At 36.9% G+C, this 25,202-nt stretch overlaps 1 long non-coding RNA gene across 1 annotated transcript; it reads left to right on the top strand.

The window, feature by feature from the left end:
* Window positions 1-21,789: 21,789 nt before the first annotated feature.
* LOC149117224 (uncharacterized) lies at window positions 21,790-24,996 on the top strand. The gene is made up of 4 exons (XR_016205600.1): window positions 21,790-21,942; window positions 22,870-22,914; window positions 24,064-24,142; window positions 24,884-24,996. It is a non-coding gene; the product is annotated as an uncharacterized LOC149117224 (long non-coding RNA).
* The last annotated feature ends 206 nt before the right edge of the window (window positions 24,997-25,202 follow it).

The following is a 25,202-nucleotide window of genomic DNA, read 5'->3' as shown; positions in this document are numbered from 1 at the left end:
TTGCATATAAAAATAGTACAGCAAAGCGGGTAAGTGTTTAGTAGTGGTAGTGATACTGTAAAGTTTAACGTGACGTTCCTAGTTTAATTTAATTATAGTTGTTGTCTATGTTTAAAGATATCCCTTTCACGTATCACAAATTTTGTATTTCGATTACTTGAGTGGCTATATGTACTCGTTAAAACAAAATTATTAGTTAGAATGCATAAGATCCATGACAAGAAGGATCCATCGAAGCCATAGTCAGGTTCGCTACCGTGTGAAATAGTTTGCGTGATTCATGATAAAGTACTAGTGCTATTGAAAAAACAAACAGAGTGGTCGAAAGATAAGCTGAGTTGTAAAAACTTGCTTGAACTTCTTATCTTGGATTTATTTCAATTCTATACCTTCAAAGATTTAGTGGGAATGTATAAAATAATAAAAAAAATAGTCGGAAATAATAACAATTGCGCAATGATTAACAATTGAATAATTAAGTGAGATATGCGTCAAAGTGGCCTCACGGAAAATTCTCCCAACGGAACAGTTTTTACGGGCCACCTGTAATTTTTTCCAGGCGAGTAGAATAAAGAACCTGCTTTTATTTAGTTATATTTATTTAACTAACTGTAATATAACAGACAGCATTTGACAAGTTCAAAATTTGCTAATATTAGCCTTATCACTTAGGTCCGTAAATGGTTCAGCTTCCGAAGGTTACCTATTTTGTAGAAAAAAACATTTTTAAACAAAATTTAGTCCCGAGTAAAGTTTAAGAGATGCCCCACAAACTGTGTAAAGGATATGTTAACAAAACATTTGGTACGTCCATACGAGTATGTTAAACATGTGCCAAATTTCAAGTCTCATAGCCGCCGCTGAAGGCCCTGTGGCCGAATTTTCAAGTTTTGCGAATTTTGAAGAAAAGAAAAGGAAATCGAACCTTTTGATGTCATTTCCGAAAACACTTAACCAAATGGGTTCTTTTGGTCAAATAAGAAAAAAAAATCGTTATTTCGCTTCTGTCGGCCGATTCTCGATATTTTCGGATTTACGCTCTTAAATATTTTGTCAAGTATGACTTTTTTTTTAAGTGTGACCCTTTTTTCCTTCGTGTGATCCATTTTTCAAAGTGTATCCCATTTTTCCGTGTGACCCATTTTTACTGTGACCCATTTTTCCAAGTGCGACCCATTTTTTTCAAGTGTGACCCACTTTCCAAGAGTTACCCATTTTTCCAAGTAGGACCGTTTTTACGTAGGATGACCCAGTTTTTTTAAGTGTGACCCTTTTTTCCTCAGTGTGATCCATTTTTCAAAGCGTATACCATTTTTTCAAGTGTGACCTATCTTTTCAAGTATGACCCATTTTTCCAAGTGTGATCCATTTTTTCAAGTGTGACTCTTTTTCCTGGTGTGACCCTTTTTTCCAAGTCTAACCCGTTTTTCTAAGTGTTACCCATTTTTCCAAACGTGATCCATTTTTTCAAGTGTGATCTATTTTTTCAAGTTTGAACCATTTTTACAATTTGGACCCTTTTTTCAAGTGTTGCCCATTCTTCCAAATGTGACCCATTTTTCGAAGAGTTTCCCATTTTACCAAGCGTGACCCATTTTTCCAGGTGTGACCCATATTTCCAAATGTGAGCCATTTTTCAACAAGTTGGATCTATTTCTTTAAGTGTGACCCATTAGTTTGAACCATTTTTTAAAATTTAGACCCCTTTTTCAAGTGTTGCCCAATCTTTCAAATGTGACCCTTTTCTTTTAAGTGTGGCCCACCTTTCTTAGTGTGACCCATTTTTTAAAAGTGTGTTCCATTTTTCCAAATATAACTCTTTTTGCCAAATGTGACTTTTTTTAAGTGAGGTCCACTTTTCCAAGGGTGACTTTTTTTTTTCAGCGTGACCCATTTTTCCAAGAGTGACTCTTTTTGCCAAGTGTGTCCCGTTCTTCCAAATGTGACTCTCTTTTCTAAATGTGACTCATTATCCCAAGTGTGATTTTTTTTCCAAGTGTGACCCCCCTTTGCAACTGTGACCCTTTTCTTACAGTGTGACCCATTTTTCCAAGTGTGGCTCTTTCCTTCAAGAGCGACCCTCTTTTTTCCAAGGGTGACCCATTTTTCCAAATGTGGTTTATTTTTCCAAGTGTCATCCATTTTTCAAGTGTCATCCATTTTTACAAGTGTGACCCTTTTTTTTTAAGTGTGATCCATTTTTCCAAGTGTGACCTTTACATTAAATGTGACCCATTTTTCCAGTTGTCACACATTTTAACAAGTGTGACCCTTTTTTCTATGTGTGACGCATTTTCCAAGTGCAATTCACTTCTACAAGTGTGACCCTTTTCTCCAAGTTTCACCCATTTTTACAGTTTTGATCGCTTTTTCAAGTGTGACCCACCTTTCTTAGTGTGACCCATTTTTTTAAGTGTTCCATTTTTCCAGATGTAACTCTTTTTGCCAAATGTTACTTCTTTTTTATTTGGGGCCCACGTTTGCAAGAATGACACTTTTTTCACAGTGTGAACCATTTTTCCAAGTGCGACTCTTTTTTCCAAGTGTGACCAGTTTTTCAAAGTGTGACACATTTTTGTAAGTGTGACCCTCTTTTCTAAGTGTGAGCCGTTTTTTCAAGTGTGACCCTTTTTTTCCAAGTGTGACCTACTTCTTCAAATATGATTCATTTTTTCAAGTGTGACCCATTTTTTCTGTTTTGCAATTTAGTTCAAGCGCGTTGCACAAAAATCCTCGCATCACTTAGCCTTGTCGCTTGTCTCTGCCTAAAAATATCTCTGGCCTCGATCGCTTGAAATTTTGTATTTCATCGGCATCCAGGATCTTTCTTCGTAACGCTTATCAAACTATTCCGAGAAGCAACAACAACTGTGTCTTGCTTTTTCGAAGATTGAAGCCATGATGAACACGATGGATCCACGAACCCGCCATTTGTATCGGACATTTAAAAAATATAAACTTCAGCGATGTCAGCTTTGCAAAACGGAAAGGAATCACTTCCGATGAACTCTCGGTGTCTATGAAACCATTCGCTCGACATGGTGAATCAAGTTTGGATCGTATCGAGCGACGGTCCGCGAATTTGATCGATAGAGGCGAACAGAACATGGATTTGCCGCCATGCTCTAGTTCGCGCCACCCGTTCTTTGATCGAATTTTGCGCGATGCATATGCAACGAAGCCTCTGGCTGTAGTATTAAGAATCTCCCCAAACTAATTCGATGGATGTAGAAACATATTCAGTGATAAAGTGAAGATTGATTAAGTCATACACGTACATTTCCTGATGATGGATGCGTTACATAATATTTCAAAAACGAGAGAGAGTGTCTCATCGAGATATCCAAACACCAAGAATGGAGTTGAAAATACGACGCGCAGCGGAGTATTTTTGACGAGATTCGAGGTGTTTGGATATCCTGATGAAACACTCTCTCTCGTTTTTGATATATCTTCTCAATCCAAACAGAAGCTAAGGAGTAAACGGAGAAATAAAATCGTCAGAATCAATGCTAATTAAGATCGGGTATCCAAACCTCCTTCACGGTTGCGATTTTCTTTGTTTTAACTTGATGAATTATTAATGAATTTAAGAACATCTGGGGAAGATCAGCTTATGCGTTTTGTTTCCTTTTTTGATCATCCAAGATTATCGTGATGTTGAAGATGATGCTGCTGCTGCTTCCGTTACCACTGCTAATGATGATGATGATGATGGAAGCGAGTTGGGTCAGTAAGACATGTTTTATTGACACACTTGAATATAAACACTCGAATCGCTTCAGAGCAATATTAATAACACATTTTATACATTTTACTTTAACGCTCAACATCTAAAAGCGGGGAGGGCCAAATCAGCCAGATGGTCAGTAAACTTTGACGGAAAAACTATTTCTGCACGTCATTTGTTATTGCCACAAGCGTTTTTTGACTTGCCCGTCAAGCCAAATTTTGTTTCCTCTGGTTTATCTTGAGCACACTTGCAGAATAGTTAGTACTTTGTCGCATTCACTTATTTGCTATACGAAAACGTTTTAACGCACGATTACCTCGAGCGCATTTTATTTTTTTCGCTACGTTTTCAGAGAATTTTGATGATGACTAAGAAGAAATGGGTGAGATGAACTTTTAATGCTAACATAAAGTAAATACGCATGTTTGTACGTCAGAATGATGTCAAACTGGCATATGCTTATCATTTTCCTTTCTCAGTGGACTATGAAGGTGCTTTAGATGAAATGGGTCAGAAATAGCATTTTTGTTTTCATCTTCTAGCGTTCGGGTGGACGAGCACTCCAGAATTTGATGAGGGGGTTTCGTACAGGACTTCTCTATGGAAATGTTTTTCCTCGTAATTTGAAAAGGAAATTTACTCTCTGTGTTGTCAAAACTTTCATTAGCTGTTCATTCACTCCTCACAAAAATGTTTATGTGTTAATTTTTTCTTTGCACCATTCAATATGTTTTACCATAGCAGCCACATTTTGAGGTGCGTTTTTTGGAAAAAAAAAAAAAACCTCATTTTCTCAGTAATTTTGACCATCATTTTTTATAATTCTAGATTTATTTTCCACCAGTTAGCATTACTGAAATGTTGAAATTTAAGCTGGTTTATTAACGTAGTAAACAACAAAACTATATTATTTTGTAGAGCAACCAATTTTCTTATGTCGTATTAGAACAAAACGTACCCAGAGGGGGCTTCGAGGGTCAGGTTGTCGAGACTAAAACAATTTAGAGGAACTTGAAAATATAATAACTATCATTTGATTTCAACAAAGGCTGGAACTGAGAAAAATTTCCCGCTGAGCTTTTCAGTTGATACCCTTTTATTTCACGTGTAAATGAAAATATCAAAGAGCTGACCGAAATTGATGAGTTGCGCAAAACATTGGTCTAAAAGCTCTTTTATGCTAAGGTTTTAGTGATTCTAAGTCTCAATCTTAAACCTTCAACGATATCTTTAAGTCATAAGCCAATTATTTTAGAGGCAAGTGTTTCGTTAGCTATAGACGAAATTTTTGTCTCTAATTTCTATTCAAACTAAATTGAACGTTTCGTTAAATGTTACTTCCGTCATCTAGTGTTTTAAAGCAGCAAACTCGGTTCCATAATCAACCAAAGTTAAATTGTTAATCGATGATAAAAAAGGAGAATTAAGGACATTCCTTTATGAGTCATCTGACCTACATGCATTTGCGATATTAAAGGCTAATTAAACAAAATAATAAGAACTAAACAAACGAAAGAAACAAATGTAAAAAGATTACTATTCTTCTAAAATAAGCCAACCTTGTGCTGTGATGCAGCTTAGATCCTTAATAAATAAATAACAATTTAACGTCGACTATTGATTACAAATACCATGCGGATTGGTATACCAGTGATGAAAGCGATATTTTGCATTATTTTTCAGGTCTAGAGGATCCACGATCGGGTGGGACACTCAGATTGTCACGACCACGACCTAGAGGAAAAAAGCCAAAAGGAAAACGACCAGGGCGACAGGGTGGTACGAAATCATCAAGTCCAAAGGGTGGGAGACGAAATGGCAGACGCCCACGGCCATGGGGATAGAAAAAAAGGCAAAAAGTAATTACCGCTATATACTACGTTCGAAGTTACATAGAATCGAAAAGGTCTAATCCTTCTCATTCAATGCTCATTAAAGACTCTATACTTCGCATGCATCAGGGACTTAGAGGTTCCAGTCAGCGATATTCTTAGTTTAGTTAATTTTTGTTGGATGCAAGTTCGATCCAAATACCAGCAAGTAACGTGACTTATTTAAGAGTATCTCATGATCTCGAAAAGTGTAATTATGTACAGACTAATCCTATATTTCAGTAATAAAACAAAGAAAAAGGAAATATCTCAAATATGCTCACAGAACATGTGCGACTAATCAAACACTACTTTGTTGAAACTTTCAGTAAGTACGACATGTACACATATCAATAAAATGTATAAAGCATTCATTAAATTTGATAAATTTGAAGTTACGAAGTAACATTTAAACCACTTACATCTGCAAAGCGTGCTTTTCATCTTGATTGACATTTGATAAATATATTGACATTTTTCTACAGGTGGTTATTAAGACGGATATTTAGGAGAGTGTCATCGCTCTGGACTATACCAAAGGGAAAAAGAAAGTCACCCTCTAATCAGCGAACGGGAAAAACTAAATGATAAAATTTGGATTTAAAAGTCAACTATTAGTGGCAATTATCTGAGATAAGTACTTCTTAATGATAGCGATTTCAACAATAAAAGATTACGCTTTAGAGTGAACTGCAATATTAATTCTACTTGACTCATCACTTTTCTAATACCTAGGGTCAAATTTCCCGTATATCACTGTAGAGACTCTCCACTACGTCCGCCTATGGCTCATATGTCACAAATTGTTTTGTTTGTTTGTTTTTTTCTGTGACAAGTTCACCTGATAATGCCTTATAATACCTATACTACAGCTGCCCCAACTGATAATACTTACTTTTTTGCCTCTAAAGGTGTTGAGAAAGTACTTTCTGTGATTGATTTCTTGCAAGCTTTCCCTGCGGCATTTTTTTTTTTGCCAAATTTGTTTCCAGTGCTACCTGTCCGATCCATTCGCTTTGACATGAGCGTTAAATTATAGTCGTGCGCCTTGTGATAAATGTCATTACCCATGCGCGCCTATTGGGGTAAATCGAGTTTTAATCTGGCATGCCAACGGCATATTTTATCTGCAAGTCACTGCTCACAAAGTAAGTCAGTGCTTACAAAGCATTACACTCAGTTTATACGCGCGCAAAACAAGGATGCCTTCTCGGGATTTTGCTTCTATCAAAATGTGTGTGGGGGAAGTTATTGCCCTGATAGAAAACTCAGTGTATTGTATTAAAAAGAAAAAGAAAGAAAAAAAGAAAAATTCCCCTGACAATAGGGATACAATGGTTCTTTTAAGTTAGATTCACTTAAGTATTCAGCCCGTTCTACGCTGATCCGCTATAGTAGTGGGAATAAATTTTAGGGCTAGATACTGATGTAGATTTAACTAAGGGACGTGCCAATAAACTTGATTTGATCATTACCTTGGCTTGGTGCTGTAACATAAAAGACTATTTTTAAGGACTGGAAAAACTGTTTAAAAACGTTGTTTGCCTTAAATTCCACTTTACGTACGAGAAAAACAAGAAGAACAGAATGTGTGCGAAATATCGAAGAAGAAGAAGAACTAGAAGAAGAAGAAGAAGAAGAAGAAGAAGAAGAAAAAGAAGACAACGCCGAAAGGACGACAATAAAAACAACAACAACAGTTCACAAGTTCTGCAGCTTTACTTAATTTTTTACTTTATTTTACTCTTGTTCTTTGATTGCTGTTACAAATGATATTTAATCCACTTTGCCGAGGAGAAATTGCCCCTGAAAGATGAAACTTGAAGTTACCTGCAGTGCAATAAGAATATGTTTTTGATATACTTTAATCAAAGTGGTATCATAAATTTGGATCGAACTTAGCTGAATATGCGTCACAATAACATGATTTTAAACCAATTTTCTTTGGGTCACCTTTGAATGAGCAGTACTGCTTGAATAAGCTCGCTATCAGCTCCTTCATGTATGCAGTCACAAATTCCAACATAACCAGTTCAACTTGCCTGCTCTCGCCTACTTTGAGTCTGTATTTCTAGGTAGGGAGTATCGCTACTGCGATTTTGGATTCAAAAATTAAAATAAAGGAGGCTTAGGATGAGTAGAAAACATGAACGGCCTAGGTAATAGCGATAAAGGTAGATGTGATTCTGCTCGCTTCGGCCAGAAACACCTTTCACTGCCAGCTAGTTATGGACCACACCTTAAATCACTGTATCGGAACGAAACACAGGTTTAATATAATTTTTTTTTTGAGATTTTTTAAGCGGTTGGAACTAGCAGTTCTTCATTTTTTTTTCGCAAAAAACTTCTTTCAGCGTATCCTATCAAATTTGCCAGAAAGAAACAGCTATGGGCAATCTAAAGACACAAAATAAAATTAGGAGGTAACTTCCTTCGAGTTTTACGAAAGTATCGAGAAGGAATAAACCAGAAGTTTGAGCAACAAGAATACAAAATCTCCGAAGTTTACATCGTATTACAAAATTCTGTGCGACTGTTTTAAATGTGTCTAAAAAGAATATTTCTAACAGCAGATGCCAAAAACAGATTTGAAGTTCATATGTAACACTCAAAAATTACTGGTGAAATGGAACTGATTATGATATTTAATCTGTGTTTGCGCAATTTTTTCTGAACTTTGAAATTTATTTCCTCAAGTTTCCATGGAAAATTGTTTTCGGTGTTATATCAGGCAACTATTTAGATCTTTAGCTTTTACAAAGTGCAGAAAGGACTGTAACATGCTTAAAACCTCTCTTGTAGAAACTGAAACTACTCCATTTCTTATCGAATGATGTCTAAATTATTTAACAGGAGCAGTTAAAAAAGTTAGATCAGTTGAAAATCGATTTGACAAATTTAAATACTTCCATGACATGGCTTAATTTGTTCTGTACGTTTTTTGCTTATGTTTAGAAGTCTTCATGTTCGACGCTACACTCAAAGTACTTAGTTGCCTAATTTTGCAAAGCTCAGAGGAGGTTTATTTTAATTTAAAAATCAGTAAGAAAAATTGAGTGTAATTCTTCATACATTTTTATGCAAGAGCAGCTTATCACACGCTATAATATTTTGCAATACTCTCACCAGTTAAAGAAAGCGTGTTGCTAATTTTCTGCTGTCAGCGGTTCATCCCCGAAGGGTTTGCCAACACAACGGCACTTGTAGCCGTACCAAATTTTGTAGCAGTGAGAGCGAGCACCAATACATCTAATAGCACAAGATATTACAAGCTAAAAACCAAAAGAAAAATAGCGTTTCAATCAAATAGCAACACACTAATTGGCCAACGCCGAGTTGGCTTTTGCCTCTATGTCAAAACCAGTCTTCGTGCGAAACCATTCATATATGAATATGAACTTCGCCTTCATTTTCATTTTTATGAAAATCAGACTCATTTTTAAGATGAAAGGTTTTGGACGAAGACTCGTTTTCAAACAGAGGCACAAGATAACTCTGAAATGGCCATTTTTAACATTGGGATGTGACATACTCATATATTGATACGTGGTCTATATCTTGTATTGCAGCACCATCCTCCTTCGTCTGCATTATTTGCAACAGAAACTGCCACTCCAGAGCGACACTCTACAGCCACTCGAGACGATGCTCCGCATCGACATAGCGCTACACCATCGTCTCCCGCGACGAACGGTTGCCGACGACGATCTTGTATTGATGTAAAATTGCTGCCCTTTTATTATTAGTAGTATTTTAAAGTGTACGATGATGGAATCTAATTGAAATTGCGATATAGAAACTGACTCAACTGGTAGTAAATTTCGTGTTAACAGACAGTTTAAACAATTCATACACATATCATATGACGATCTCGTGTAGATTTCATCAAAGACAAACTAGCAAAATAGTAAAATAGATACCTGTCAAATATACTTAAATTTTAGAAAAGAAGAACTGGTAGGAGGGTTAATTCCTAAAGCAAACTTTATTTCCAAGGTTATCCCTCTGTATTCGGTTTTATAGCTGGTTCCCAGCTCTTCGCTCTATAATGTTACCACGCGCGTTGCGTGGGTGTTTCGTGGAGGATAAAAATGCGTGTCAAGCGGCTTGGGGTGTCCACGCGAGCAAACCTGAAGTCACATGATAAGCACCCCTGAGGTTTCCGTGTAGGAGGAACCTAGGGAGTGATTAAAAGAAAAAAAATGTGAGAGGGACTTTGGGAATAAGACCTATATGAGGGATTAACTGTCTTGCTCTTCATCCGTTCTTGATTGTAAATATTATAGACTACTTAAGACATGATGAACTTTTTTCTACCTACCCCGATAACTAAAGAACCTCCGCAAAATTGGATCCTGAGCCTGATCTGAAAAATTGGCGTGTTAAGACAATTAAACTATCATGAATTTGTATTTGAGATGACCTCCCAACGAGTGTGATAAGAGTGTATGCATGTACATAGACAGATGGAAAGAAAGTAAAGAGCTTAAATAAATTAAGAAAGTGAATATTAAAAATAAAGCTCCTTTCAGAATTGTCACGGTTTAGTCGCTACCTGGGCTAGCATGGTTATAAATAACCATTTTGATTATCTTTTTAACTTGGCGGACTGGAAGATCCGTAGCCTGGATTAGTACGAATAAGTTTCAAACAAACATGAGACGAAAGCATGATTTCCGCGGAACATAAGAGCAATAATGGCAAAAATAAAGTTACCAAATAAATCTCATAGCATTGTAATGTTTTAAATAAAGGTAAAAAGAACTCATCAAGACTTAAGCCCTCAAGCTGACCCCGCGGGGGAAAATTAGACTTGAAGGTATCCATATTTCAATTAAAACGGACCTTTCACGTTTGTTGGAAACACAATAACACTCGCGTTAAGCACTCTTACTAGGTTCGACATGAACTTTTACGAGAAGGCTTTAGAATTTAATCGCGGGGTCACTTGGAGAAATTAATTAAAGTGAGATGCTTTAAATAGTATTCAAAAAGTTACCTTGCTGTGAACAGATTTTTAGTAAATGATTTTTGCACTTATTGCTCGAACTTTGAGCGGAATTCTGGTCTATTTAATGAACAAAAATCACATATTGAGCCTGGCGTAGACTTGGTAACATAGTTGGTGAGGGAATGGCAGAGGAAAAATAATCAAAAAAGTGACGATTGCAAAGGGTTATTATTGGATTAATTGTCTTAAGATAGACAAACGTGCTGATAGATTTCGTTTGGGTCCTCGACTAACATAAAGACGAAGATATTAAATATTTGGACCACGAAAAGACTTACCTGGCAAGTCTTCTAGTTCTTCTTATAGGGACAAACCTACAAGCACCACCAAAACTATCACTGCGATCAAAAAGGTTTTCTTGGCCATGGTTAGGACTGAAGTGGTGCACTACCAACTGACGATTTTAACTGTTGGTTTTATCGCTCTTCTTTTATAGGATTTTCTGCCATGCGTGCCGCCATAGATAATTTTTTTTGGTTACGTGTTCTTGTAAGTGTTTTGCACTAAAATAAGGGGAAAACAAAATCTGACTTCCGATTGCTAATATAATTTTTGTCTTGTGGTCAGAGTCTGTTCTTGTAAATTGGTAGGGCCACATCTGTTTTAATATTCTATATATTAAGGAAGGAATGAAGAATTTATGGTCATTTTTTTACTGATCATCTTGTCACGATAAGTTGAATGAAACTGGCAACCTTTGTTTTGGTAGTTACTGATCCTGTATTGAAGTGTCTTATTTTGCTACAAATAACTTAGATAGTTGTCCCGTCACCGGGGAATCTTTTGCACGATATTTTCTAAAGCTCCAGTGAAACAGCAAGTACAAATTCTCTGTTAAACAATTATGACAAACATCTCAACTGGTTAGTAAGTCACCGACATTTACTCTGCTGCTGTAGCCCATCGTGCACGACACGAATGAAACGAATATTTTATTTTTAAATCAATTGTGGGTACTGTCTCTCAGCTGTTTCCTTCCGGCTGCAATTCTGAACGATACTTCCAATCGCTTAGCATTTAGCACTTACTTTTACTAAACTATTTAAATTAAAACCCGTCTCAAAATGGTACATTTTAGATTCTCCTTCATCTGTTTATTTTTGAAAATATCAAAACTTCTTCAACTCTGATTGATTAGGAACAGCTCTTTTCCTCGAAACGTTCATTTTTTTAATAGCAGTTTCGTCTTTGTCGGTATTATCAACTGAGTTATTTACAGCCCATGGACACGGTAAGCAAAGTTGCTGCCCGTTACACGCCACCTCGGGTATTGGGACACATTAGTATAGATTGCCATTGTCGTCTTTTTACTAAGGTGTAATTCCCGACAGGATTTCCGCACTGATATGACTCTTAGACGAGATATTAGAACAGAAACATGCATCATGATAAGTCAATTACTACTGTTTAAATAGAACTCATTAGATGTCTTCTCTGCGGTTCAAATATATGATCTTCATTTCGTGGAGTGCCTGAGGCAGGCCGCGTCAAAGTTTCGTTGGAGTTTCTCTTGATCTTTTTCTTCTTCGCAGGCACATGTGCAATTTAACCCGTATCCCGCGGGACCCCATAATCTTTATGTTTGTTTGCGTGGAAGAATGTGTGAAGTTGAAATCATGTCGGGTCGAAGGAACATATTATCTTAACTATAAATTTGCGCCAAAAGCACCCATTGCCTCGAAATATAACCAAGAGCATGTTCAATAGTTGACCTAACCATCTCTATCTTATATCGCCGACCGAACGGAAATTTGAGCTCGCAAATCTCCTATATATCTTTCAGAGCGAGACAAACACGGAAGGCGAAGCCCGGCATTGCTTTCCTTAATCGCCGGCAAACGTCCGCTCACAGATATTTCTCATCACGACCCATCGCGAAGCCCAATGAATTTACCAAAGGCGGAAAATAGCCATAAATTTGTTTGAAAAGGTCCCTCGCCTCCAGGTTTCACCTATATATAGTTCATGTTTGATAGCCTGGAAACAAATATTTCTCATCGCGGCCCGACAAAAACACTGGAAAGCAATGAAGCCGAAACTCCCTGAAATCGCTTTACTTCGACTTTACTAGTAACAAGGCCTAAACCTCTACAGCAACATAAAAAAAGTTACACACACGAAGCCAGGGAAGACGTTTTTAGTGTGTTTCTTTTTGCAGTAAAAACATTGAAAGTACGTAAAAATTTTGAAATTCCAACCGACTGAGGCAGTTTTGGGCCACATTGACACAACAATAACAATGTTGATAATGCTTATACTCTTACCATCAAATTTATACAAATTCAAACGTGACATACATTCTGCTTTCTAGATTGTTTATGAGTAAACATCTCTCATCCTCATTACCGTTATGGATTAGAAATTTGTTACTGAAATTACACACAAAGTTATCAGGGAAACAATTGCGTCAAGGTGAAAAACCCAACTATTTTGATACCACGAAAAAAAAGAAAAAAGAAAAAAGAACAGAAAACTTAATTGATCACTCCCCTGACGGAGCTTTTCAGGGCAAATGAAACCAAACGATGAAACAAATAATGCAAATGAAAATATCATGCTTAAAAATCCCAACTGGCGGGAGGCAGACCAGTAACAAATGACTAATGATGACAATGACAACTGGAAACCAAACGTCCTTAACAAAAACGACCTAATTTTTTATCTCGGGTTTTCGAACATAATGTATTAGGAAAAGTGTTTATGTCAATTTTTGGGTGCTCATCAGCCGCACAGATGACAGTCGCCTAGAGAACCAAAATAAGTTCTAGATGTGCACACTATTTTCCTACCACCCATTCTGTGAATTTGAGCGAAACATTTCGACGAATGTTTGAAGTTTGGCCGGGATAATGTATACACACCTTAAACTTGAAGAAGTGTCTTCTATATTTGTGTAATATCGCAAGAGACCAATTTCGATATATCAAAATTCAGCCTAAAACAATAGACCTCAGCACGAGGCTCCGGGTAATAAACCCCAGAAACTCTACAGTTATTCCCTGGAGCCTCGTGCTGAGGTCTATTGTTTTAGGCTGAATTTTAATACATCGAAATTGGTCTATTTCATGCATTTATCCAGTAAATGGTTTTCTATTTCTCTTCTTTTTCTTCTTTTTTTGTTATTGCATGAATGTGAACACGCGCTGTATGGGTATATAGCTTTACTTTGTCTCTCTGCAATATTCACTGCAACAGTGGGAAATAACTCTGAGCTAATAATGGATCTGGCTTGTTGTTACTACGTATTTGTTCTACTCTTCCCTCAATATGTGAACAGCGGCTCTTGAAAGTGAAGAGAGCTGGTGAAGATTTGTTATCGAGACATCACCAAGTTCAACTTGCATCGGTGTACGATTTAACACGCATCAACGAGGAAATGCCGTTAACGTTCATTGCATCGATTTACACTGAGAGATCATTGTCTTTAGTCTACACTTAATAGACGTGTTAATATACGGTGCATGATGTAATTTTCTCGACCAATGATTTTATTTCAAAGTTGCCAAATAACGCTGAATTAAAATTTTTATTTCTGATAAAGAAAAGAATGAAAAGCGAGCAAGAAAACACCCAAAAACCCCCAACTAAAATTGCCTTCGCTGAAGGCAAGTTATTGTAGCGTCCATTCTGTATGCACCTATTAACAACACAGGAACAAAACATCAGATAAAGAAACTGTCCGAGAGTTCTGTCAATATTGTCTGCTAAAAATAATTGGTGGTGCGAGCTACTGTGGGTCGAGGTAACGTGACATCAATAATTCGGAGAAATTATACTGAACCATATGCATAGTGATTACACGTCTGTCAAATAAACGTTTGGTTTCAAGTGTCCGTTAACTGTTTCAAAGAGTCCGTTGTCAGTCTTATTGAGGTGTTCTTAAAACGAGAATTGACTTTTGTTTTTGTTTAGTCAAGGTTTTTCAGATATCTAACTCACAGTATTGTTTCCATTTTCTTTTTGCAGTATTTAGTCCCAGTTGCAATAGACGGTAAGTAAATTTAGCATAAAGTTTATTGTCGATCAATACAATAAAAACCTGCGAAAGATCAACTAATAAAAGACAGCCACCGTTCAAAAAGATTAACTCTCCACTGGTAGTTTACTTTCTTAAGAAATCCTATCTGAATCCTATGACCGAAACTAAGGAGTTGCACGAAACATTGCTCTAAAACCTCTTTTATGTTAAGGTTTTAGTGATTCTAAGTCTTAATCTTAAACTTTCCACAATGTAAGCCAATTATTTTAGAGGCAAGTGTTTGTTAGGCATAGTCGAAATGTTTGTCTTTAAGTTCTATTAAGAACTAAACAAACGAAAGAAACAAATGTAAAAAGATTTTACAAAGTAAGTGGTCACTATTGTTCTAAATTAAGCCAACTCTGTGCAGTAATGCAGCTTAAATCCTTAATAAATAAATAACAATATAACCTTAACTATTGATTAAAAATACCGTGTGGATTGGTATACCACTAATGAAAGCGATATTTTGTATTATTTTTCAGGTCTAGAGGATCTACCTTGGGGTGGAACACTCAGACTGCCACGACCATGACCAAGGGGAAAAAAGCCGAAAGGAAAACGACCAGGGCGGCAGGGTGGTACGAAATCATCAAGTAAAAAAGGATGGGAGACGAAATGGGAGACGCCCACGACCATGGGGATAGAAAAAAAAAAGGCAAAAGATAATTACTGTTATATATACTACGTTTGAAGTTACATAGAATCGAAAAAGTCTTATGCTTCACATTCAATGCTCATTTAGAGACTTTATACTTCGCATGCATCAGGGACTTAGAGGTTCGAGTCAGCGATATTGTTAGTTAAGTTAATTTTTGTTGGATGGAAGTTTGATTCAAATATCAGCATGTAAAGTAACTTATTTGAGAGCATCTGATGATCTCGAAAAGTGTAATTATATACAGACTAATCCTATATTTCAGTAACGAAACAACAAAAAGGAAATATCTCAAATATACTCACAAAACATGTACGACTAATCAAACACTGCTTTGTTGAAATTTTCAGTAAGTACGACATGTTCATAGAGACATTTAATGAGTTCTATTTATACTGTAGTACTTGATTTATCACGATGCAAGTTTCCGGTCTAATATTTCGTATAAGAGTCATATCAGTGCAGATATTTTGTCGTGAATTACGCCTTAGTAAAGAAACGACAAAGGCGATACATACGAATATGTCCCAGTATCCGAGGTGGCGTGCTGCGGGCGGCGACTTTGCTCACCGTGTGCATGCGCTGTGAATAAAGAGTTGATAAAAACCGACAAAGACGAAACCGCTATTAAAAACGTATTGAGAAAAAGAGCCGTTCTTAATCAATAAGTATTGAATAAGTTTTTGATATTTTCAAGAAGAAACAGATGATAGAGAATTTAATATGTATCTTTTTAGGCCGGTTTTAATTTAAATAGTTCAGTAAAAGTAAGTGTTCAATGCTATGCGATTAGCTAAGTGGAAGGATAAGAAGTACCACTCAGAATTTCAACCGGAAGGAAACCGCCGAGAGACAGTACCCACGATTGATTTAAACATAAAATTTTCATTTCATTCGTGTCATGTGGATGAAATATTGAAAAAAAGGAAAATTTAAAAGAAAATAAAGTCATTTTATTCTGTTACATTTTTATCCTAGAGCCATGCTTTCTGAAAACTGTTCGCTTCTCGGAACAGGTAACGTCCGCGAACAAATATCCGTGCCTAACATACCGTAAAATCCCAAGTTTACGCCCCCCCCCCCGGTTATATGCCTCCCGGATATAAGCCCTTTTATTTTCTAACAAAGATATTATTCCGCATATAAGCTTCCCCCCCCCCCCGGATATAAGCCTATCTAATGTATAAGTGCGCTCCTTTTGCTTTTCTTTACAAACATCAAAATTTTCAATCGAAAGTCATAGGCTAGTAGAGTAATAATATGGTAATAGGGTAATAGCTCTGAACGTAATAGTATGTTAGCTTTAATTGGTTTCTCAGATACGGTTTATCTCGTCATTCCGAACCTTTTCTTTTCTTCTGCTTATATGCTCTCCCTGATATAAGCCGCCCCCTCAGCCCCACCCCGTTTACAAGGCCACCCAAAATCCCTTATAAAGTTATATAAGCCCATGGCTTCAACGTTGGATTTTACGGTATACGTCAGTAAACACTAAATCTCTAGTCTCAGCTTCAATCTCTTCCTTGCAGAGCATTAAACTCGTTTGTGCAGACAGATAGGATTCCTTAAGAAAGTAAACTACCATTGGAGAGTTAATCTTCTTGATTTTTGGCTGCCTGCTTGATTACGTTTACCATAGTGTATGCTGGTTTATTATATCAGCCACTTTTATTAGCTCCTTTGGCAGGTTTTTATTATATTGATCGACAACAAACTTTATGCTAAATTTACTTACCGTCTATTGCAACTGGGAATGCTATGAGTTGGAAATCTGAAAAAATTTGACTAAACAAAAACAAAAGTCAATTCTCGCTTTAAGAACACCTCTATAAGACTGACAACGGACACTTTCAAACAGTCAACAGACACTTGAAATCAGACGTTTATTTGACAGACGTGTAATCACTGCGCATATGGTTCAGCATAATTTCTCAGAATTATTGATGTCACGTTACCTTGACCCACAATAGGCCGGACCACCAATTATTTTTAGCAGACAATATTGACAGAACTCTCAGACATTTTCTTAATCTGATGTTTTGTTCCTGTGTTATTAATAGGTACATACAGAATGGACGCTACAATAACCCGCCTTCAGCGAAGGCATTTTTAGTTGGGAGTTTTTGGATGCTTTCTTACTCGCTTTTCATCCATTTATTCAACAGAAAAAAAAAAAAAAAAATTAATTCAGCGTTATTTGGCAATTTTGAGTGAAAATCAGTGGTCAATAAACTTACATCGTGCCCGGAATATTAAGATGTCTATTAAGTGTAGACAAAAGACAATGATCTCTCAGTGTAAATCGATGCAATGAACGTTAACGGCATTTCCTCGTTGACGCGTGTTAAATCGTACACCGATGCAAGTTGAACTTGGTGATATCTCGATAACAAATCTTCACCAGCTCTCTTCACTTTCAAGAGTCGCTGTTCACATATTGAGAGAAGAATAGAACAAATACGTAGTAACAACAAGCCAGATCCATTATTAGCTCAGTATTATTTCCCACTGTTGCAGTGAATATTGCAGAGAGACAAAGTAGAGCTATATACCCATACAGGGCGTGTTCACATTCATGCAATAACAAAAAAAAAAAAAAAAAAAGAAAAGAAATCAAAAACCATTTATTGGATAAATACATGAAATTGCGATATTACACAAGATAAATATAGAAGACACTTCTTCAAGTTTAAGGTGTACATTATCCCTGCCAAACTTCAGACATTCGTCGAAATGTTCCGCTCAAATTTACAGAACGGGCGGTCGGAAAATAGTGTGCACATCTAGAACTTACTTTGGTTCTCTAGGCGACTGTCATCTGTGCGGCCGATGAGCATGCAAATATTGACATAAACACTTTCCCTAATACATTACGTTCGAAAACCCGAGATGAACGATCAGGTTGTTTTTGTTAATGCGTCAGTCAATTCCAGCAGTGCCCATCCCCCCCCCCCCGGGGCTAACCCTCCGGGCATCAGCATTTTTTTAAAAATAAATTGGCAAATTCCCCGGGATGGGGACACATAAGCTATCTAAATGCCCCGGGGTGGGGACGAAGAAAGAGGGCAAATGCCCCGCCCCCGGGATCGTCGCCTTCCAACACCTCTGCAGTTTTTTTTTTATTAATCAGTGAATAAAACGTTCAACTGTTCAGTATTTTAATGCAACGGTAAGACTTCAAGGACAACAGTACGTGTTATTTCTTTAAGTTAGTTTTTAACAGTTTGCTAGAGGATAGCAGCTGGGATCGCAGCGGACGTGCCTCCAGCCGCGAGCGATGATAGGTGCCTGTTTTCACAGGCTACTTTTTCTGTGAAGAATCAAAACATTTTAAATGATGATGCATTGCATTTTAAGCTCCCAAGATCTGTCTTGAAGATCGCATCATTTGAATTCGCAAACCTTAAGTATTTTAACTCCACTTTCACGAATTTAAAAAATGCTAGGCTAGTTTTGAATGCGAAATGCAAAATAGTCGTGTTCACGTCAGTGATTGTTTTGTGATAAACAAAATATAGTCCACCTTGTCGCTTATATTTATATGCTTACAAGTAATAAAGAAATATCTAAATTGAGAAAACACACCTTTCAAACATCTGTAAGTTTCTCTAGTCCCTGACGGACAAGTCATTGTTCGACAAACGCCTCGTCTTTCCCGATGAACTCATCCATGGCACTTTCGAAAATACGCGTGTCAAATGCCCGGGGGTCGCCCCGGGGTACGCAAATGCCCAGCCCCGGGTCCGCGATAAAATTGCATATGCCCCAGTCCCGGGACTGACAACGTGAGCAAATGCCCCGTGGTTGCCGGGGGGGGGGGGCGGGGGGGGGATGGGCACTGCTGGAATTGACTGATGCGTAAGGACGTTTGGTTTGCCTTTGTCATTGTCATCATTAGTCATTTGTCACTGGTCTGCCTCCCGCCAGTTGGGATTTTTAAGCATGTTATTTTCATTTGCATTATTTGTTTCATCATTTGGTTTCATTGGCCCTGAAAAGCCCCGTTAGGGGAGTAGTCAGTTAAGTTTTTTTTTTTGTTTTTTTTCTTTTGTTTTCTGTCTTGGTATCAGAATAGTTGGGTTTTCACCTTGACGCAAGCATTTCCCTGACAACTTTGTGTGTCATTTGAGTAACAAATTTCTAATCCACAACAGTGATGAAGATGAGAGTTTTTTTTTTTTTTTTTTTTTAATAATTTTAATTTACAAAACACAGTTCTACAATACTTACTACGTTACTTACAATACGGGTTACTTATGCTGACAATACAATACTCAATACAGTTCTTACAGAAAATACAATTACTTGCAATACGGGCTACTTACACTGCTAACAATACAATACTCTATTTACATTACTTGCTGTACATACAGTCACTTACAATACATTATACTGTATATTGACTTTGAGGAGGGAGGAGTACTTCTCACTAAAACATTTGATTAAGACAAATTTTCAAGATTGTATTTAATGTGTAGCTTACTGATAAAATCCTGAATGGAGATGGCCAGGCTATTTAACTTGCTTGAATAAATGTAATGGTGCATAAATATCATTTCTAATCCATAACAGTGATGAAGATGAGAGATGTTTATTCATAAACAACCCAGAAAGCAGAATGTGTTTCACGTTTGAATTTGTATACATTTGATGGTAAGAGTCTAAGCATTGTCAATGTTGTTATTGTTGTGTCAAAGTGGCCCAAAACTGCCTCACTCGGTTTGAATTTCAAAATTTTTACGTACCTTCAAATTTTTCACTGCGAAAAGAAATACACTTAGAACGCCCTCCCTGGCTTCGTTTGTGTAACTTTTTTTTCATGACGCTGAAGAGGTTTAGGTCTTGTTACTAGTAAAGTCGAAGTAAAGCGATTTCAGGCAGTTTCGGCTCCATTGCTTTCCAGTGTTTTTGTCGGGCCGCGATGAGAAATATTTATTTGCCGGCTATCAAACGTGCACTATATATAGGTGAAACCTGGAGGCGAGCGTGCTTTTCAAGAAAATTTATGGCTATTTTCCGCCTTTGGTAAATTCATTGGGCTTCGCGATGGGTCGCGATGAAAAATATCTGTGAGCGGACGTTCGCGGATGATTAAGGAAAGCAATGCCGGGTTTCGCCTTCCCTGTTTGTCTCGCTCTTGAAAGATATATGGGAGATTTGCGAGCTCAAATTCCCGTTCGGTCGGCGATATAGGATAGAGATGGTGAGGGCAACCATTGAACATGCTCTTGGTAATATCTCGAAGCAATGGGGGCTTTTGGCACAAATTTATTGTTAAAATAATATGTTCCTTCGACCGACATGATTTCAACTTCGCATATTCTTCCACGCAAACAAACATAAAAATTACCAGGTCCCGCGGGGTACCGGTTAAATTGCATATGTGACTGCGAAGAAGAAAGAAACAAAAAACAAAAGAAACTCTACGAAACTTTGACGCGGCCTGCCTCAAGCATTCCACGAAATGAAGACCATATATTTGAATCGCAGAGAAAGATTTAAAGACATTTAATGAGTTCTATTTAAACAGTAGTAATTGACTTATCATGATACATGTTTCTGTTCTAATATCTCGTCTAAGAGTCATATCATTGCGGACATCCTGTCGGGAATTACACCTTAGTAAAAAGACGACAATGGCAATCTATACTAATGTGTCCCAATACCCGAGGTGGCGTGTTACGGGCGGCAACTTTGCTTACCTTGTCTATGGGCTGTAAATAACTCAGATAATACCGACAAAGACGAAACCGCTAAAAAAAAAAAAAAAAAAAAAAAGTTTTGAGGAAAAGAGCTGTTCTTAATCAGTCAGAGTTGAAGAAGTTTTTGATATTTTCAAGAAGAAACAGATGATGGAGAATCTAAAATGTACCATTTTAGACGGGTTTTAATTTAAATAGTTCCGTAAAAGTAGTGTTAAACGCTACGCGATTAAAAGTACCTCTTAGAATTGCAGCCGGAAGGAAACCGCTGCAGTACCCACTATTGATTTAAAAATATCATATGCATTTCATTCGTGTCGTGTACGGTGGGCTACAACAGCAGAATAAATATCGGTGATTTACTAACCAGTTGAGATGTTTGTCATAATTGTTTAACAGAAAGTTTCTACTTGCTGTTTCACTGGAGCTTTAGAAAATATCGTGCATAAGATTCTCCGGCGACGGGACAACTATCTAAGTCGTTGTAGCAAAATAAGACACTTCAATACAGGATCAGTAACTACCAAAACATAGGTTGAAAATTTCATTCAACTTATCGTGACAAGATGATCAGTAAAAACATGGCCATAAATTCTTCATTCCTTCCTAAATAGATAGAATATTAAAACAGATATGGCCCTACCAATTTACAAGAACAAACTCTGACCACAAGACAAAAATTATATTAGCAATCGGAAGTCAGATTTTTTTTCCTTATTTTAGTGCAAAACACTTACAAGAACACGTAACCAAAAAAAAAATATCTATGACGGCACGCATGGCAGAAAATCCTATAAAAGAAGAGCAATAAAACCAATAGTTAGAATCGTCAGTTGGTAGTGCACCACTTCAGTCCTAACCATGGCCAAGAAAACTTTTTTGATCGCACTGATAGTTTTGGTGATGCTTCTAGGCTTTTCCCTACAAGAAGAACTAGAAGACTTGCCGGGTAAGTCTTTTCATGGCCCAAATATTTAATATCTTCGTCTTTATGTTAGCAGAGGACTCAAACGAAATCTATCGACATGTTTGTCTATCTTATGCCAATTAATCCAATACATAACCCTTTGCACTCGTCACTTTTTTGATCAGTTTTTCTCTGCCATTCCCTCACCAACTATGCGACCAAGTCTACGCCAGGCTCAATATGTGATTTTTGTTCATTAATTAGACCAGAATTCCGCTCAAAGTTTGAGCAATAAGTGCAAAATAATTTACTAAAAATCTACTCACAGCAAGGTAACAGTGGATACTATTTAAAACATCTCACTTTAATTAATTTCTCTAAGTGACCCCGTGATTAAACTCTCAAGTATTCTCGTAAAAGCTCATGTTAGACCTCGAAAGAGTGCGTAATGAGTGTGTTATTGTGTTTTCAACTAACGCGAAACGTCCGTTTAAAATGAAATATGGATAAATTTATGTTCAATTTTCTCTCGCGGGGTCAGCTTGAGAGCTTAAGCCTTGATAAGTTCTTCTTACATTTATTTAAAACATTACAATGCTTTGAGATTGAGATTTTGGTAACTTTAGTTTTCCCATTATTACTCGAATGTTCTGCGGAAATCATGCTTTTGTTACATGTTTGTTTGAAATTTACCCTTACTAAGCCAGTTTACGGATCTTCCAGTCCACGAAGTTAAAAAGATAATCAAAACGGTTTTTATAACCATGTTAGCCCAGGTGGCGACTAAACCGTGACAATTCTGCAAAGAGCTTCATTTTTGATAGTCACTTTCTTAATTCATTTAAAGCTATTTGCGTTCTTTAATTATCTGTCTATGTACATGCATATGCTTTTATCACACTCGTTGGGAAGTCATCTTTTATTCAGATTCATAATACTTTTAATTATCTTAACACGTCAATTTTTCAGATCAGGCTCAAGATCCAATTTTGCGGAAGTTCTTTAGTAATCGGGGTAGGTAGAAAAAAGTTCATCATGTCTAAAGTAGTCTATAATGTTTACAATCAAGAACGGATGGAGAGCAAGACAGTTTATCCCTCATATAGGCCTTATTCCCAAAGTCCCTATCAGATTCTTTTAAAATCACTCCCTAGGTTCCTTCCACAAGGAAATCTCACGAGAGCCTAGAAACAGCCAATCATGTGACTCTAATTTTGCTCACGTGGACAGCCCTAGCGGCTTGACGCGCATTTTTATCCTCCACGAAAACATCAACTAAACGCACGTTGTAACATTATAGAGCGATGAACTGGGTGCCGGGAATAAAAACAAATTCAGAGGGATAACCTTGGAAATAAAGCTTGTTTTAGGGAGTAACCCTCCTACCAGTTCTCATTTTTGAATTTAAGTATATTTGACAGGTATACATTTTACTATTTTGCCTGTTTGTTTGCTTGATGGAATCTACACGGGATCGTGATATGATATGCATATGAATTGTTTAAACTGTCTGTAAACGCGAAATTTACTACCAGTTGAGTCGGAAACTACGCGAGGTGGAGGCCTGGGTCACGTCTTTTCAACAAATCAAATAGAAACGGAAAAAAAAAAGTGATAAAGAAACTACTGATTCGATAAGAAGAATATGTTTGACATCACCACAATCTTGTTTGACGTCACTGCTTGGCTAGCCCCAGGTCCTAGCCCCTCGCAGGTTCTGACCCAATCACAATTTAAAATTCACATTGTCAGACGGCTGAAGAAAAAAATCTATCGTTTCTGTACATTTTCCATGTCGCGATTTCAATTAGATTCCATCATCGAACACTTCAAAATACCACTAATAATAAAAGTACATCAATTTCACGTCAATTCAAGATATAGACCACGTATCAATATATGAATATGACACATCCCAATGATACAATTGGCCATTTCAGACTTATCGTGTGCCTCTGTTTGAAAACAAGTGTTCGTGGAAAACCTTTCATCTTAAAAATGAGTCTGATTTTCATAAAAATGAAAAAGTAGGCGAAGTTCATATGCATATATGAATGGTTTCGCACGAAGACTGGTTTTGACATAGAGGCAAAAGCCAACTTGGCGTTGGCCAATTAGTGTGTTGCTATTTGATTCAAACGCTATTTTTCTTTTGGTTTTTAGCTCTACCTGCTGAGGAGGAAGCTGTTATTATGGATGAGCCGCTGACCGAAGAGAATTAACAACAGGCTTTCTTTAACTGGTGAGAATATTGCAAACCATTATAGCGTGTGATAAGCTGCTCTTGCATGAAATTGTATGAAGGATTACACTCAAGTTTTGTCAATGAATTTTAAATTCAAATAAACCTCTTCTCGGTTTTGCAAAATTTGGCAGCTTAGGACTTTGAGTATGGCGTCGAACACTCGGAAAACTTGAAGACATGAGGGGAAAACATACAAAAGAAAGCCATGTTATGGAAATATCTAAATTTGTCAAATCAATTTGCAACTGATCTGTTAACTGCTTCTGTTAAATAATTTAAAGAACATTCGATAAGAAATCGAGTAATTTCAGTTTCTAAAAGTTTGAAGTATGTTACAGTCCTTTCTGCACTTTTTAATATAAAAGCTAAAGATATAAATAGTTGCCTGATATAACACCGAAAACAATTTCGCTTACTTTGAGTCGGTATTTCTACCTAGAAATATAGACTCAAAGTAAGCGAGAGTAGGCAAGAGTCCGATTAGAAATTATTTTCAAGTTCTTGCAGATGATGGATGGACTGAAACTCGTTAAACTGGTTGAATTGGAACGTATGACTACATACATGAAGGAGCTAATAGCGAGCTTATTCAAAGAACACTGTCCATTCACAGATGAACCAAAGAAAATTGGCTTAAAAACATCTTATTGTTACGCATATATAGCTAAGTTAGATCCAAATTTATGATACCACTTTGCTGAAAGTATATCAAACACATCTTTTTTTATTGCATTGCAGTTAACTTCAAGTTTCATCTTTCAGAGGCAATTTCCCCTCGACAAAGTGGACTGAATCTTATTTGTAACAGCAATCAAAGAACAGCAGTAAAATAAAGTAAAACATTAAGCAAAGCTGCAGTGCCTAGACTATTGTTGTTGTTTTTATTGTCGTCCTTTCGACCTTGTCTTTTCTTCTTCTTCTAGTTATTCTTCTACTTCGATATTTCGCACACACTCTATTCTTTCTTTTCCCTTACGTAAAGTGGAATTGAAGGCAAACAACGTTTCAATCAATCAATCAATCAATCAATCAATCAATCAATCAATCAATCAATCAA

This window comes from Orbicella faveolata, unplaced genomic scaffold (assembly GCF_042242905.1).
Source record: "Orbicella faveolata isolate gen_17 unplaced genomic scaffold, um_ofav_v1 contig_12, whole genome shotgun sequence".
NCBI classification, from domain to species: Eukaryota; Metazoa; Cnidaria; class Anthozoa; order Scleractinia; family Merulinidae; genus Orbicella; species Orbicella faveolata.
Note: the sequence above shows the minus strand (reverse complement) of the source record. Positions and strands in the feature narration are given on the sequence as shown.